The sequence below is a fragment of the Phaseolus vulgaris genome, chromosome 8, assembly GCF_000499845.2.
Source record: "Phaseolus vulgaris cultivar G19833 chromosome 8, P. vulgaris v2.0, whole genome shotgun sequence".
Taxonomy (NCBI): Eukaryota; Viridiplantae; Streptophyta; class Magnoliopsida; order Fabales; family Fabaceae; genus Phaseolus; species Phaseolus vulgaris.
The window spans coordinates 35879530-35895558 of NC_023752.2; the positions used below are offsets into that span (position 1 = coordinate 35879530).

General features: G+C 46.3%; 1 pseudogene; it reads right to left on the bottom strand.

The window, feature by feature from the left end:
• Nucleotides 1–433: 433 nt before the first annotated feature.
• On the bottom strand, nt 434–540 carry LOC137827368 (small nucleolar RNA R71; annotated as a pseudogene).
• Between the last annotated feature and the right edge of the window lie 15489 nt (nt 541–16029).

The window sequence follows — 16029 nt, forward strand, 5'->3', positions numbered from 1 at the left end:
ATGGACTTGGGCTTTGGCCTTTTTGGGCTTGGGCTTGGGCCTCATCTTTATTTTATGTCTTCTTTTAATTTTGAGAAGACTAGAAGGAAGAACTTCAAATGTGAGGGTGAATGTCCTCTTCCTTCTTGAATAAAAGCCTCCTTTATTTGATTCTCATCAACTAAGGCCTTGGAGATGAAACCTGCATTCCCATCAATTTACAATAATTAACCATGAGGATCCATATATACATTTATCTACATTTTATGAATTGGTGGGCATAATGAGTTTTCAATCATGTGATATTGAAGTTGTTTATCTATGTTTTTTTCATTTCTCATTGGCAGAAAAAGATAAGGAATGACTCAAATCACATCCAAATCATAGCCTTACTAGTTGGAAAGATATAGAGGAAAAAATTTTACAAAGATTTTTTCCATTATCCCGCTACATCAAAGCAAAGTCTGATATTTCTATGTTCAAACAATGATCAGATGAAGCCTTCTGTGAAACATGGGAGAGATTCAAAGTGATGCTGAGAAAATGCCCAAATCATGAATTTGAAGATAATGGGCTCAGGATACAAAAATGCTTTTAGACACTGCAGCTGGTGGTACAATGATTGTTGTTGATGTAGAACAGGAAACAAATATTATTGATGCATTGGCATCAACAGACTATCAAGCCCATTGATCCTGGCGCCAACTTCTAGCGTGGAGGAATTGCTTTGTCGCTTCCTTACCCCTCCTATGGCAACTGTGCTATTTGCAAGAATGCTCTTAGAACCTCCTCCGGGAACTTCAAACGCAACCTGCAAAACACACAGACGGCGCCTCTAGCGGCCGTTTGCACTCCGACGCTTAAGTTAGGTCACAGAATCACCACAAAATAATGTATATCTGAATCTCTCTCTAATCCTCTTTTTATTCTCTCTCTGTGTCTGTGCCTAACAGAATTTTGTTACGCTATTCTCTGCGTGTGTCAGAATTCTGTTATGCTTTTGTGCGAAAACGTACCACAATCAGTAAAGACGTGGGTGTCTGTGTTTTCTGTGTGTACCTTTCACGACGCGGAGTGTACCTTTGTCTTGGTCGCGCCCCTCTCTGATGGTGACACGTGGAGGCATGCAACTCACATCTAACCGTACACGTACCACTACCTGAAGGGCTCTAGCGCATCTCTTTGTGCGCCTAAGTTATTCCCTTGCGGAGTAACTTAGCGCGTTTCTTTCATCTGGGTGAATCGCACACTCCCAGGAGAACGCCAGGTGTGGCTGGACTAGGCACACTCACCAAGCATTACTCCCTGCATACACGATTTCCCCTTCACGGTGTCATGCACGTAATGGGTTAAGAGAGTCACCAATCACTGACTGGTTTACTAACTCTCTCAGGCCACCCTCATGCACGATTCTTCCGGTGAGCAGCTCCTCTTTCTCTGAGGTATGATCATGCGAAGTCTATGCGTAACGCTCTCGCTGGGAATCTCAGTCCCAGTTTAACTGCGTGTAACACGAAACCCCGATGACCATGCACCCGATGACTGATCGGTGCTCTATTGCTTCTCGCGTTCTCCCCCCGGGTGTTTATCTTGGAACTGATCTGTCGGTGGCCACTCGATTACTGACCACCGATCTCCATACCGGGTGATCTCCTCCTTGATTTCTCTGCCACCTGATCCACGTGTCCTCCTGCAGGTGGTCCACGTGGTTATCTTCTGCTGACGTCATCGACTACCGATGACCGAGCGGATCACAAGCCCCCTAGTCTCGAGCTGTGAACTCGTTCTCAGCGAAGAGACTAAGTGGTCGCGCTCTCGGTCCACGTGGCAAGTGGGGGCCACATCACGTGCCACCTCACGTGTTACCTTTTGACGTTATGACTTCCTCCCTTAATCTCGCGACACGTGGACGCATCAACGGCCAGCGTGGAGTGTCGCTAACGCTTCGCTTATTCAAATAGGCGCGCGTTTTCACTGTTTCATCATCTTCCTCAATACTCCAATACTCCAACTCTCAGACACTTCGAATCTCCTCTCTGCGCGCCCAACTTTCTTCGAGCTTTCTACCTCAAGACCTTCCGCGATCATCTAAAGGTATGACTTTTCTTCTTCCTTGATCCATTTAGGTTCTTTTCACCGATTGCATTCATCTCTTTCACTACCATGCATTCATCTTCTCTGTTTTTCTTCTTCTCAACCCGCGCTAGGGTTTTTTTGCGTTTCTCACTTCGCTTTCTACTTCTCCCTCTTCCTCTTCTTTGCCTGGACCTTTCTTTCTTCTTCCCTTCCGCTGTTTTTCACCGAACCATTCATCATTCCCTCTTCTTCCGTTCATCTGACCTTTTGCTTTCCTCCATTGTAGTTATCTCGCAATGGCTCGCTTGAAGCAAACTGCTCGCATCGTTGCCTCATCCTCTGGTGCGCAGCCTTCAACAAGTGCACCAGCGTCACCTCCACCTGATGCAGCTCCCTATCAAGACTACGCCAGGGTCTACGACTGGGCTCCCCTGGCGTTGCTGGCCAAAACTTCCACTCAACTACCTAAAGGCCACCTCAAGACCCTTATGAGCAACGACCCTGATGAGCCCTCCTGCGCCATCGACAGGGAGAACGATTTCAACGTTCGCATACGCATTCCTCCTCGAGGGATGCCAATCTGTGTGGACGATAGGGCTACCAATGGGGTGCCCTTCACCTTCATATACTCCGCCATCTTCAAAAGGTTGAAGCTGCGCTTGCCCTTCACCTTCTTTGAGAAGGAGCTGATGATGGAGCTGAACGTAGCCCCTTGCCAACTCCACCCGAATGCCTGGGCTTCCATACGGGCATTCGAGATCCTCTGCAACTACTTTGGGCATAACGCATCAGTAGACGTCTTCCTACACTTCTTCGAGGCGAAGAACCCTGGGGATAGGTCTTGGGTCAGCCTGAATCGAGTTGCTGGACGAGTGATCTTGGGCCTGTACCAGCAATCGTTTAAAGATTGGAAGGGCAGGTTCTGCATGATCTCTGCTACTCAGCAAAGCCCAACGCTGCTCGAGGGGTTTCCCCTTTATTGGGTTCCCAGAGTCGAGTTTAAGAAACCCCGGGGCCTTGAAGCCATGGCTCCCTACGAGCGCGAGCTGTGTAGGTTGTTCCTAGGGGCAAAATACAACTCGGCCCTTCTCATCAAACACGAGTTTGATGTGGTGTCTCTGAAGAAGTACATAGGTAGGCTCTTCTTCTTGCACCTCTTAGAAAACTTGCACACTCTCATGCATACTTGCATAACATTTTATCCTCTTGCATAATTGTGTCATTTAACTCTTCTTTTTACCCTTGATGTAGACACGACTTCAGGGAAAGATAGGAGGAGGGCGTTATTGGAGCTTGCCCGGACCAGGGGAGCCAAGGGGACTAGCTCTTCCTCCTCTACCACCGAGCCCATCGCAGCTCCCCCTCTCTCGGTCGCGCCAGCTGAAGGCCCCGAGCCAGAGAAGAAAAGAAGAAGGCTAGTAAAGGCCTTTCCCGCAACTGTGGCGGTTGCTGCAAATGATCCTACCCCCTCAACCGAGGAGGAGAGTTCTGGCTCTCCTCTCATACATCGCAAGAGGAAACACCAGGAGGTTGGGGGGGCTTCGTCTCTTAGGCCTGAGGAAATTGAAGTGGTACAGATCGAGGAGGGTTCACCCCCACCTCCTCCTACTCAACCTGCCTCAGCACCAACTTTCTCTCCCTCCCCTCAGCGCCTACCATCTCCGATGCCTCAACCTCTGTCTCCAGCATCACTTCCACCTCCACCCCCAGCGGGCCAAGCTATTGGTCAACCCACTCCACCTGCTGGGAGTGATGCTGCCCACTCGGGGAGTTTCTCCAGACTTCCTGCATCATCACCACCGCCAACCTCTGCTGCTATTGCTGAAGGTGGTGAGGCCAGCTCGCAGCCAAGCAGCTCTGGCACTAGCAACGAAAATTTCAGTCGGGTCATTGCCTTGGTTCGACATTTCATACGCAGCCGGGAGCTTCTCGAGTGGAGTGGGCAGGAGGTGGACATGCACTTGGCCAAGCAGATAGTGCTTTCCCTAGAGTTTTCCACCCAACACCGCAAGCAACTAGTCCTGGAGAAGAGGATCAAGGAGCTTGAGCACGACAAGGAGTCACTGCAGAGTGACTTTGAGGCTGCCCAAGGGTCCGTAGACCTGATGAGGGACATGGTGGAAAAGTCCAGGAAAGAGTACCTATCGCAGGTCCAAGAGACCATCAAGACTGAGATCTTGATGGGGCAAGCTATCAACGCTCTAGACAGCGAAGTGGTGGAGCTCAAGAGCAAGGTAATCAACTTGGAGGCTGAGACTTCCTCCCTACGCCAACTGAACTCACAACTAGTGGAGGATCTCAAGTCTACCAAAGAGGAGGCCACTGAAGGGGGGAAGAAACTTGAGAAGGCAGTGGACGAGCTTTCTGCGGTGAAGGTCGAGCTTGCCGAAGCACAGGGCAAACTGGGAGAAGCTGCCTCTTCCATTGCTTCCCTCACCATTGAGAAGAACGCCTTGGAGACTTCAAAGCAAAAGCTCGAAGCTGACAACGCCGAACTTATGAACGTGGGTGCTGACGCCCTTGCTGATGGGTTCGAGTTGGCCTTCGAGCAGATTCATTGCGTTCTTCCTGACGTGGACCCCTCGCAGTTCTGCATCTACCACGAAGTGGTAGATGGCAAGCTCATTCCTCCTTCTTAAGTTTCCTCTTGTAATTTCATATTTCTGCACAATTCCTGTATTTGAAACTTGTATAGACCTGGGTGTGAATATATATTTGCTTCAGCTATATGTTTCTTCTCTCGTGTCTTCTTAAGCTTTTTCTTTCTTTTTGCACACGACTAGCTGTTAACTAGCTTAGGTTTAGCGCGATCTGTACTCTTTGATCTTGGCCTCTACCTTGATCACGACTAACAACTCCCTTAGCTTTGTCTTTAACAGTTCTTATGCATAGCTTCGTACTAGATGACTGACTAGGCATAGTCTGACTGCTTCGGCCTGTTGTGTAAGAACTTGTTTGGAAAAGCTTCCTCCGACAAGGCACTACGCACTAGCATATCCACCGACAACTCATCAGTCATCGTTCTTCGGTCTTCACCTTGCTTCTCTGTCGCTCTAGCGCTAAGTGCATAGAGGACTTTGACATCGATCCTCAGAGGTGATGCTTTGTTTTGGGGGAAGAAGAGTGTTTCTCGATAGCCCCTCTTATCTTCCCCAAGGTCATCAACCTTGGGCGGATCGGGTCGTTCTTTCCCTGTCTCACTCCTGGGGTGAGAAGGGTTTAAACTAAGAGCTTTACTGGGCCAATATTGGTATATGCCAAGTGGGTAAGGACGTTTGTCGAAATCCTTCCTTTCCCTCTCTTGGTCTTACTAACACCCCTGCCTTTTCAAACCCTAATCGCCTACACTCACACCTGGGGTGAGGAGGACTTAGATTAGCGCCCATACTCGCACCAAGGGCGAATAAGGCCAAACCGATCACCTGCGCTCGCACCTGGGGCGAGGAGGATTTTAACTTGAAAACTCTCGCACACTTGATATGCTGATAATCTTTTCATTGGGTGGCCTCGTTAAAAACCCTCCTTAGGGAAAAGAGTGCCCCCTTATCTGTTCAACTATTTTCAGTATATACACTGAGTGTGTCTTTAGCGCGAGAACGCAACTACTTTACAACTTAACTGAAATAAAATTTCAAGTGGGTGGCGTTCCACGTTCTGGGGATTGCTCCTCCCTCCAGAGTTTCCAGCCGATAAGCTCCATTCTCCAATGCCTCAACCACTCTGTATGGACCTGTCCACTTTGGAGACAACTTGTTTTCCATCTCATTCTGATGCGCCTTTCTCATCACCAGATCACCTCCCTGGAAGCGCCTGAGCCTCACCTTGGAGTTGTGCCTCCGTTCTACTCTTCTCTTGACGGCTTCAGCACTAACTCTGGCTTCTTCTCGCACTTCGTCTAGTAGGTCGAGATTCACCTTTCGCTCTTCGTTGGACTCTTCGGCAATGAAATTCAAAAACCTGGGGGAGCTCTCCTGTATCTCCACGGGAATCATGGCATCTGTCCCGTAGACAAGGCTAAAGGGTGTCTCATGGGTGCTGGACTGTGGAGTGGTATGGTAGGACCATACGATTCTGGGGACCTCCTCTGCCCATTTTCCTTTAGCTTTCTCTAGTCTTCGCTTCAGCCCCCTGAGCAGTACTCGGTTGGCTGACTCCACCTGCCCATTGGTTTGTGGGAGTTCCACCGAGGCGAAAACCTATTGTATCTTTAACTCCTCGCACATCTTCCTTAGCTGATGACTTGTGAACTGGGTGCCATTGTCGGAGACCAGCCTCTTGGGTACTCCGAAACGACAGACAATGTTCTTCCAGACAAAGTGCTCGACTTTCTGTGCGGTGATGTGCGCGACTGGTTCTGCCTCCACCCACTTGGTGAAATACTCGATGGCCACGATGAGGAACTTCATCTGCCTTATCGCCAGGGGAAAAGGTCCCAAAATGTCGATTCCCCATGTGTGAAATGGCCACGGGCTATGGATGGACTTCAACTCCTCGGGAGGTGCCTTATGCCAATCTGCGTGAAGTTAACACTGTTTGCAACGTTGAGCATACCTCACGCAGTCTTCCTTCAGCGTTGGCCAGTAGTACCCTGCGCGGAGGATCCTACTTGCCAAAGCGCGACCACCTACATGACTTCCGCACACCCCCTCGTGTAAGTCTGACATAAGTCTAGTGCATTGCTCGCCATACACGCAGATCTGCACAGGGTGAGAGAACCCAAATCTAAACAGGTTTCCATCAATCAAAGTAAACTTACTAGAGCTCCTCTTTATTCTTTTTGCCTCTGTCGGGTCAATTGGGAGTACACCATCTTCTAAGTACAACTGGTACGGTGTTATCCACGTGTCGGGCTCCCTAACAGCGCAGACTTCCATCGCCTCATCAGTCTTTGCCGATCGCGCTCTAACCCTCGGCGCTTTCAACGTCTCCTGAGTCAACGAACGATGACCGATCGCCAGACACTCCATCGATTTGTACACTTGAAATACCTGGTTGTCTGACACGAATGCTCGCGGTACCTTCAAGGTCTCCTGAATGACGGTCCTCTGTTTTCCCCCCTTGCCTGAGCTGGCCAGCTTGGCAAGCAGGTCTGCTCTGGCATTTTGCTCTCTCGGCACATGAACTAGTTCAAACTCGGTGAAGGACGTCTTCAGGAGCTGTACGTATTCCAGGTAAGCCGCCATCTGGGGAACTTTCGCCTAGAACTCCCCTGTAACCTGCCCGGTAACTAGCAAAGAGTCACTCTTAGCAACCAGACTTCTTGCTCCCATTTCTCTTGCTAGCAACATTCCTGCGATCAGGGCTTCATACTCCGCCTGATTGTTGCTAGCCTTGAAAGCAAAGCGGAGGGACTGCTCGATCAGCACTCCGTTCGGGCCTTCCAAAATGACCCCAGCGCCGCTCCCCTGCTGATTGGAGGAGCCATCCACTGATAATACCCATCGGAAGTCTAAACCTTCTAAAGGTGTCGCGACCGATGACAGCTCGACCACAAAGTCGGCGAACACCTGCCCCTTTATCGGTCCTCGGGGCTCGTACTGAATGTCGAACTCTGACAATTCCACCGCCCATTTGACCATCCTTCCCGCTACGTCTGGCTTCTTTAGCACCTTTTGAATGGGCAAATCTGTCATTACCACTACTGTGAAGCTGTGGAAATAATGTCTGAGTCTTCTTGCTGAAAATACTACTGTCAGGGCAGCCTTCTCGAGGGCTTGGTACCTTGTTTCAGGGCCTTACAGTACCTTACTCACAAAGTACACAGGCTTATGAACCTGATCTTGCTCTTGTACCAGGACTGAACTGACTGCTCTCTCCGTCACAGAAAAGTATAGACGAAGAGGGGTGCCCACTTGTGGTTTACGCAAGACCGGTGGGCTTGCCAGGTACTCCTTCAACTTGATGAAGGCCTCCTCGCACTCTTGTGTCCAAAGGAACCTGTTGTTGCGCTTAAGACACTGGAAGTACGGATGACCTTTCTCCCCTCCGCGGACATAAACCGGGATTATGCTGCCAACCGACCGGTGATTTGTTGCACCTCCTTCACCGTCGTTGGGCTCCTCATTGCCACGATTGCTGCGCACTTCTCTGGATTAGCTTCGATCCCACGCTCTGTCAGGAGGAAACCCAAGAACTTCCCTGCCTCTACGCCAAAAATACATTTCTCAGGGTTGAGTTTCAACCTGTACCTGGCGATGGTGGTGAATAATTCCTCCAGATCGGCCACATGATGCTCCTTCTCTCGGGATGTGACCACCATGTCATCTACATATGCATGCACGTTCCTTCCAAGCATGGGCGAGAGCACCCTATCCATAAGTCGCTGATAGGTAGCCCCCGCATTCTTCAGCCCGAACGGCATTACCTTGTAGCAGTAGCAAGACCGTTCAGTCATGAATGTTGTCTTGCATTCATCTCTAGGGTGCATTCTGATCTGGTTGTATCCCGAGAATGCATCCAAGAAACTGAGTAGCTTCCCCCCTGATGCGCTATCCACCAGAGCGTCTATACTGGGTAGAGGGTAGGAATCTTTGGGGCATGCCTTGTTGAGGTTAGTGAAGTCCACGCAGATCCTCCACTTGCCGTTTGGCTTCTGAACCAGTACCACGTTCGCTAGCCACTCTGGGTACTGGATCTCCCTGACGTGCCCTGCGGCAAGGAGCTTTTGCGCTTCGTCGTGGATCACTTTCCTCTTCTCTTCGTTGAATTTCCTTCGCCTCTGACGCACAGGTCGGACTTTAGGATCCATCGACAGGCGATGGCAAAGGAAGTCAGGGTCGATTCCTGGCATGTCAGATGCTGACCATGCGAACGCGCCCATGTGCTTCTCGATCACCTCGGCGATCAACCCTCGCTCTTCTTCGTCGAGCGATCCTCCCAACTTGAACTTTTTCCCCCTTATATCTACTTCTACCCACCCCTCAGCTGGGTGGGGTCTTCTCTCGCTGGCGATGACCGCCCTCGCGATCCCTGACTCGCGAGGAGTGATCATGCCGTCCTCCTCTACTTCCACCTGAGCTACCTGGGAGCCCCCCAGCGTAGCAGCCTCCATCTCCTGATCGCCATGCGTTCCCCTAACCATCGATCGCTCTTCGAGCACACCTGGTGGTGGTGTTGAGGTGACATGGCATATGCTCCTCTTCTGCCTGAGGCTGTTCACGTAACAGCGTCTAGCCTCAGCCTGATTTGACTTGATGGTTATTACGGTCCCCTCCATCGACGGCAGCTTCAGCTTCATGTGCCTCGTCGATGGCACTGCACCCAACCTATTGAGTGTTGGCCTTCCCAGCAAGATGTTGTACGCAGAAGGGGCGTTCACCACCAAGTACCTTATCTTTTTGATGCGGGCGGTTGTTCCATCGGTGAACGTCGTCCTCAGCTCAATGTACCCCCGCACCTCTACCTGATCCCCTGCAAAGCCGTAAAGACATCCGGTATATGGCCTTAGATGATCGGGGGACAGCTGCAACTTGTTGAACGTTGGCCAGAACATGACGTCTGCCGAGCTCGCTTGGTCTACGAGCACTCTGTGCACTCGCCTTCCTGCTGTGATGAGGGAGATGACCACAGGATCGTTGTCGTGCGGTACAACGTCCCGTAGATCAGCTTTCTTGAAAGTGATATCTACTTCGGGGAAATGGCCCCCGTCCACTGAGTCCATGGCCATAACCGATCGAGCATACCTTATTCTTTCTGATGCGGTGCATCCCCCACCGGAGAAGCCCCCCGCAATCGTTTGCACCTCCCCTGCACAGGGATTTCATGCTGCTGTTCTCCTGCCTGGGACCCCGATGCGCGATCACCCTGCACCTCCGGCAGGTAATCTGCCAAGAACCCAGACTTCACCAACTCCGCCGGCTGGTGCCCCAACGCCAAGCAGGAGTGGAGTGTGTGACCAAAGGCTTGGTGAAACTCACACCACTCGTTCTTTTTCCTCCCAAGCACTTTGTCTGTCTTCTCTGGTACTCGGAGTCTTGCAGCTATGGCAGGAAGGGCGATCAGATCCGCCAACCCTACCATGAAATCGTATCTTGGGGGTGCATTATTCTCCCTTGCACGCCCCCTGCCCTGGTCCTTCCTGGGTGCATAAGGACGAGGTTTCCCTGCACCTTCTTTCCCTCCTTTGCCTCATGCACCCTCGTGTGCTGCTGTTGCTTCCCCTGTCCTCCACGCGGCTTCAGTGTTGCAGCACTTCCTCTTTTCTCAGAAACCTCTGTCTCTGCCACTATGTGCGCCACCGCGCGTCGCCGGATCTCCGCAAAGGTGCTGGGATGGCTTCTGATGAGCGACTCACTAAAGGGACCAGGCAGCACTCCCTTCTTAAACGCATACACCAGCATATCCTCGTCCTTGCTGGGCAATCTAACCACTTGTGCTCCGAAGCGGTTGAGGTAGTCTTTCCGCGACTCGCCCTGATATTGGCGTACATCGAACAGATCGTACGACACCACTGAAGGTGCTCTGTTAACGATGTACTGCTCAGTGAAAAGCTTCAAAAACTGATGGAAGGACGTGATATGACCCTCTGGCAGACTCACAAACCATTCCATGGCGATTCCACTCAGTGTACTCATGAACATCTTGCAATACATGGCATCTGAGCCCCCAAACAGCATCATCTGAGTGTGGAACGCCATCAGATGCGCTTCTGGATCTTCTACCCCTGTGAACGACGCCTTCACTCCCACTAGGTTGGGAGGTACCACGGTTTGCATGATTTCAGGGGAGAATGGCATAGGGAACGCTCTCGGAGGCGATGGTGGCATCGACATCCCTTCTCCACCTGCGCGTTCCTTCTGTGTCTGTAACGTCCTTTTCAGCTCCTCATTAACGCGATTCAGCTCATCGTTCCTACTCTGCGATGCAGCCAACTCCGCCTGCATCTTCAATAACTCTCATATAGACAATTGGAACATAAGGCAGAAATCAAAGAGTTGAAAATAGCTAAAGAAAAGGATGAAAGCTCTCAAAAATCTAAAAAAATATATTCACATGCATCTAGTTCTCACAATCATGAATCTTTTGGGGAAGAAAGTGTTAGGATAAATGAATATTATCAACCACCCCCTAGGAGAACTAGACGAGAAAGAAAAGAACAAGAGAGCCCAAGAGAGGCTAGGGTAGATCTACCTCATTTTCATGGAAAAGAAAACGTGCCTATCTAGATTGGGAAATGAAGGTAGAACAATTGTTCGCTTGCCATAGTGTAAGTGAGGAAAGAAAGGTACCCTTAGCCACCCTAAGTTTTCAAGATAAAGCTCTGTATTGGTGGAATGCCCTTGAGAGTAAAAGGCGCCTTCATAAGGACCCTCCCATAGAGTATTGGAATGATCTTAGGGGAGCTTTAAGACGCCACTATATTCCCTCCTACCACAATAGGAAGTCAATGGACAAACTCTAAGGACTTCATCAAAAAAATCTAAGTGTAGAAGAATATTGGCAAAAGATGATGCTATATATAATAACGACAAGAATTAATGAAGACAACCATACCACCATATCTAGGTTTTTAAGTGGTCTTAAACTTGAGATAAGAAACAAAGTTGAACTTTTACCCTATAAAGATTTAAATGACTTGATTCAACTTAGCATTAAAGTTGAAAAACAAAGTTTGAGAAAACAATAAAGTCAAAAACAAAGTTCAAACTTTGTATCTCATGACAAGGAAGAGGTCCAAAGAGGGGAAGAGCATATAAAAGAAGCATCTCTAGAACTGATGGCATTTTCATGTGTTCTTCTTGAATCAAAGTAGAAAATAAGGTGCGGAAGCAATGGGTGAGATGATCAAGACCCTCCTAGGAGTTGTGTTGGTCTTGTAGGTGCATGATGAGTATGGTGTTTGAGTGGTTCGGCCAGCTCAAGGGAGAAGGTGAAAGGATTGAAGTTTAGAGCCTAGATTTCTAGGAGAAGTAAAGCTTGTGCACAAAAATGGCAGCATAACCTTACTCAATTAAACTTGACAATACAAGGTGTAGGCTCCTCCTTTTATAGGCTAAGGAGGACCATAATGCAACCCTAATGCTAGCCAAATGAAATGTAAATGTGAAGCACATGGGTGCACATGGCACATGGGTGCACAAATGAGCACATGGGGAGGGGTGTGTCTAGTTTTTATGTTCACCCCCTCCATGGGCTTTCTAGACCGGCCTTGGTAAATTTAGAGGTTTTTTTAGAAACTCTAAGTTTACCGAGGTTGGTGTTTTAGGTGTCAAAATTAATTCTAAGAAAATTACAAATAAAGTTCCTATGCTAATTTTGACAAGAAATTAAAGTCTACTCTACACTAGAGTTTATGACATTTGAACATGTAAAAGAACGTCTTCTTGGATCCTCTTGGCCATAACTCTATGGTTGGCCCAAATCTACCCTTTGGTGGGCTTGCATGTGGGCTTGTGCTTGGGCCTCTTCCATCAAGAACCTTCCCAAAACCTACCCAAATATGCACATATCTCACACACTCAAACTAGAGAAATTCCATGTTTTAAATGTTTTGGTAATGATCATTTAGCATCACATTGTTCCAATGAAAGATCTATGATCTTAAGGGACAAAGATAACAATAGTAGCCAAGACAAAGAAACTAGTGGGAGTGAAGAAAATATGAAAATAGAAAATAACCAACAAGTGAAGGTCGAGTTATCTATAGGCACTTACAAAGATAAAGTTTTATGTGATGCAATGCCTAAAGAAACTTGTCATGTCTTATTGAGACGACCATTGCAAAGTATTGAAAATTTCATGCTCCATGGTCGTACCAACAAGACTACCTTCACACACAAAAAAGAAATTTTTCATGAAGGAGAACTCTTGGGTCAATTTGGAGTTGATAAAACTCTAGAGCTTTTTAAAGGAAAATTCTTTTGGCCACCCATGAGGAAAGATGTTCAAAGACATTACCCTAGATGCATTTCTTGTTTTAAAACTAACTTTAAGGCAATGTCTCATGAAGTCTATACTCCTTTACCTTTTGCAAAAGTTCCATGGGAAGACATAAGCCTAGATTTTATATTAGAGCTTCATAGGATAACAAAAGGTTTTGACTCCATTTTTATGGTTGTGGATGGGCTCTTCCTTAGAGCGGTAAGATATCATGGATTACCTAAAAGCATAGTTTTGGATAGAGGTCCAAAAGTTATAGGCCATTTTTTGAGGACTCTTTTGGAAAAATTTGGAACTAAGTTGAAAATTTCAATTTCTAGTCATCCTCAAACGAATGGTCAAAACAAAGTTGAAAATATAGCTTTTTCTACAATGCCTAGGGTAATCATGAGAGACAACCACAACTCTAGGGATGGGTATCTTTTCCATATTAAGTCTGCATACAATAGAGTAGTTCACAAGACTAGCAATATTTCCCCATTTGAAGTTGTATATGGATTTATCCCTCTTACTTCTTTAGATTTGTTAACCCTTCCTAACCCACAAACTTTTGTGCATAAGGAAGGCGTTACCAAAACTGAATTTGTTAAAAAAATGCATGAGAGGATTAAAGAACAAATACAACAACAAATAGAGAAATATTATGATAAGTTTCCAAAAACAATAGAAAAACAAAAAGAATGGCAACTTAATAGAATTGATTTTTATACAACTGCTCAAACTAACACATTTGCTTTGTTTGATGATTCCCACAGATGGACGTTTGAGCCGGGAGGCCAAAGCAAGAGGCTACTATCCGAGATCGACCCTGTGGATCTGAGGATAGATTTTCTCAAGAAGGAGGAGATGATGGACACCATTCAGCCACATACATCCCCCTATTAATGACGAGGACGAAGCCTTGGATTTGAGGACAAATCCTTTTCAAGAGGGAGAGGATGATGGAAGAGGCCCTGGCACCAATCCATTGAAAGGCCACCAAAATGTCAAATTGAGGCAACCACTAGAGTTATAATCAAAAAGGGTCAAGAGGACGCATTCTACATGCCATAAACTCTAGTGTAGATTAGATTTTAATTTCTTGTCAAAAGTAGCATAGGAACTTTATTTGTAATTTTTCTTAGAATTAATTTTGGCACCTAAAACACCAACCTAGGTAAACTTAGAGTTTCTAAAAACCTCTAAAATTACCTAGGCCGGTCTAGGAAGCCCATGGAGGGGGTGAGAATACAAACTAGACACATCCCTCCCCATGTGCTCATTTAGGCTCCACTTTTGGGAGGGAATTCATTTGAATTTCCCTCCACTTTCTTTTGAATTTCCAGCCCTCTAAACACTATAAATTGAGGTGCTTGGCTCTCATTTTAAAAGATTAATTCATTAGTGAAATGCTGCCAATTTTGTGTCATTCTCACTCTCTGCCTAAAACTTCTTAGGATTAGGCTTTTAATCTTCCCAAACTTTCACCTTCCAAAGAGAGTTGGCCTCACCACTCTCAACTTCCTACTTCTCATGCACCTTCAAGATCACCATCACTCTTAGGAGGATTTTGTTCCACCATCAATCCATGGAGCTTCCGCAAATTCACTTAAAAACCGCAAAGAAGAAGACACAAATCCATCAATAGGAAAACTTATATTCAACAACATTCATTCCATCCTTCAATTCAGAAGTGACTAAGAAAATTTGAGGACTCCTTAGAGATATTCATGCAAGCTTCTCTGGCCAATCAAAAGATTAATGAAACGACAATCATAAATTTAGAATCGTAGGTCGGACAAATTGTTAAATAGCTGGAAGAGCGACAGAGCGATCAATTTTCAGTTAACACATAGACCAACCCCAAGGAACATTGCAATGGAATTACTACTAGAAGTGGTATAGTAGAGAGGATTGGTGATAATTTAGTTGTCAAGGAAGTAAGAAAAATGAGACCGAGGAAAAGAAAAATAAGATTGAGGAAGAGAAGAATAAGATTAAGGAGGAAAAAGAAAAAGAAATAAAGAAAAAGAAAAAAGTGTACATATAAAAAAGAAAAAAGAGAGAAAAATTGAGAAACTAGATAAGAGTTTTCCAGTTCTGGATTTACCTTATCCACATGCTTAATCAAGGAAGAATAAAGAACGACAAGTTATCATAAGAGATTACAGATCAATATCCCTTTCACTAAAGCATTGGAAGAGAGGTCGACATATAAAAAATTCATGAAGGAGTTGCTGAGAAAGAAGAGGAGCTTCATAGATGAAGAGACTATATAGCTGGAGGTCGTGCTATTATTCAGAAATGTTTGCCCTTAAAATCCAAGGATCTAGAAAGTTTTATTATTCTAGTAGCCATAGGTGCTTTATCTATGGACAAGGCTTTATTGGATTTGGGGGCTAGTATCAATTTATTGTCTCTGGCTATGCTGAAAAGGATAGGTGTTTTGGAGGTTAAACCCACCAGGATGACACTATAGTTAGCTGATTGATCAATGAAATATCCATATGGTGTTGTTGAAGATGTTCTTGTTAAGGTGAAAGAATTCATATTTCCTATGGATTTTGTTGTGATGGAGATTGAAGAAGACAATGAGGTTCCCTTAATACTTGGTAGACCCTTCATAAAAACTACTAGAGTTATTATTGATGTTGAAGGAAAGCTTAAAGTGGGAGCTCAAAATGATAAGGTAAGTTTTAATGTTTTTGATGGTTTGAAATATTCTAATACAGGAAACGATTGCTTAAAAACAGATACAACAAAGAAAGCCAATCCTATAACTAAAAAGCAGTTAGACCTTTCAGATATCTTAGAGAAAGTTAAACATCATTGTACTTCACAAGAAATTTGAAAAAAGAGAGAAATTGTGCTAGAATCTGTGGAAAATCAACTAACTAATAAAAAGTCATCTACATCAGATATAAAGGAGGACGACAAGGTTCAACATAATGCAATTATAGTGCATGATGAATTTAAACCTCGTCAACCAATTATGTTTAGAAGTGCTAAGCTAAAATTCGAACCTATATGGTTGAAGACAAAAAGGTCAACTTTATGGGTTGTCAAAGAAATTAGGGCTGATGAAACTATTGAACTTGAAAGTCCACACTCTGGAAG